This window comes from Triticum dicoccoides, chromosome 3B (assembly GCF_002162155.2).
Source record: "Triticum dicoccoides isolate Atlit2015 ecotype Zavitan chromosome 3B, WEW_v2.0, whole genome shotgun sequence".
NCBI classification, from domain to species: Eukaryota; Viridiplantae; Streptophyta; class Magnoliopsida; order Poales; family Poaceae; genus Triticum; species Triticum dicoccoides.
In genome coordinates this window covers 857394087-857396346 of record NC_041385.1, presented here as the reverse complement: position 1 = coordinate 857396346, position 2260 = coordinate 857394087, and positions in this window count along the sequence as shown.

Genomic DNA, 2260 nt, shown 5'->3' with positions numbered 1-2260 from the left:
TTCAAAGATGCATCGGAAGCGAAAAGTAGGGCAACAACAACACCTATAAATATATCCAGAGTCCGGAAAAGAAATCCTCAAGAAAAAGACGAAAGAAAAACATGGAAATGCCATGGAAGTGGTTGAAGAAATCACCATGGCATGGCAGGCTATCCCACTACCCTGATCTCTCTTGCTTGCTCTACTCGAACATTCCATCTAGCGCCTTGCAAAGTGGGAAAGAATAAGCTGAACCAAGTGCACCAATGAAACAAGAAAATATGGACAATTTTGTTACAACATGACATAGATGGGTTGTAGTGACTAAAGTATCCATATTACTTCAAAGAAAAACTAGTCGACTGATGACCATGAACACTTAAGCTATGCATGGTCAAGAAATAAATAAATAAAATGTCATATTGAAAATTGGTCATGATATCACAGTTTGAGCGCCTGGATTTTTGTTGTTCTGCGGCGACTTCCAGCCACATATTTGCCCTATATCTAGTAGAACCATCTGCGTCAAAAGGTTAGCACATCAATTTCAGTGTACCGTGCCAAAGAAGGTTAGATCGAGAATAATGCATTTGTTAACACAACTTAAGGGCCTCTAACTGTTGAACTTAGCATGACATAAGTGACCATATGATATAGAAGAAGTTTAGGTATATATGTTTTTCTCAAACAATGCATTAAGAGGATACATCTCCTATTCTAACATAACTTTAGAGTCTATAATCACATTTAGCACCAAAAAACTAGAGCATTGTTCTATAATCAAATTTAGCACTCAAAGGGAACATTGCATAGCTAAACACACACACGCGCGCGCGCAAAATCACAACTACTTCCGGTTACTACTCAACTAGCTAGATTCACTTTGAGTGACAACCAAGCATGCACAGGACCAAGCCGCAACTGATTGCTCCCAATTCTTCCTCATCGATCTACCACGCGACTCGGCTGCTCCAGCTCCGCAGCGTACGCACCTAGCTAGCTAACACATCCATGTAGATAGACAACTTGCTAATGCACCGGCACATACACACATTAGTGCCACACACACGGCGTCATGTGATGCTCACAACTTGACATGACTAACCTGCCGTGTTCACGTGCATCTTCCCTAATCCATATGCTTTTATTTTCCACTTGTCTAACACCACTACTATCTTGCCTGTATCACATCTTCACGTCCCTACATGGCCGCAACCTAGTTGGTCATGACTACGTGCATGACAGTACAAATAAATAAATATGGTGAAAACCAAAACAACAAGGTTAACTCTAACAGTACGGATGAGTAAGCAAGCCACAAATAGGGAAAGCCAGAGACGAGCTCCCTTTTGGAGAGTAACGCGAAAATAGAGCATTCCTCTATGCTTGCGGAGCAACGCCAATTTTTGAAAGCGTCGAGCTCAACTCTATACAGACAAACATTAATGCGAACGCTAGGAATCTTAAAAATAGCCACGCGCCTGAATAGTAAGGGAACTGTGAAAAATCTTATCGCTTTTTGTAGGTAGTCTAAAGAAGGATTCACGATTTTTGTCAAGTACTTACCAAAGTAACTAAAAGAGGAAGTAAAGGAGGTCACCAATCAGCTATTATTATACACTATAAGGTTAAATTCCAAACAAACTTGTCCGGTGACAGGCCATGGTATTACAACATGAGTCCATAGCACGGGTCGACATCCATCAAACTCTGGAATTAGTATACGCGTATGGTGTTGGACCCCTAGAAGAAGTTCTAGTATTGATGTCCAACGAAGCTTGAGAAAGTGTGATGGTACGAATGTATTGTTACTTGGAAGCATTGAAAACTGAATAAAATGGCACAAATTCTAGTATTGGTGTCAACCAAGGAGGCATATTTGTGTGATCCACCTACCTAATTCCAAAAAAATGTGGATGGTTTTGTGATCCACTACATACTGGACAACTTAAATACATACCCACAAGCATGTCGTAAACCAAGGTATTGGCATGGAGATGTATCAAACAAAAATCAGAAAATCATTAAGTTAGGAATCAACTAGCACTTCAGGATTAAAAAGAACCAAGAGGGCATGACTCAAACCCTAGGTAAGATGAAGATTGGGTAGGTCAATCCCGCGATACTCCATTCTCTCTTGCTTCTTTATTGTATATTGGTGGTGATAAGGCTCTCAACTTGCTTCCCTATGACGTGTAATTAGTGCTTTGATCCTTTGTGGCTTATAACCCTACTATTTTTCTCTTCTTCCCTTCTCTTAATAACTAGGCCACAATACTAA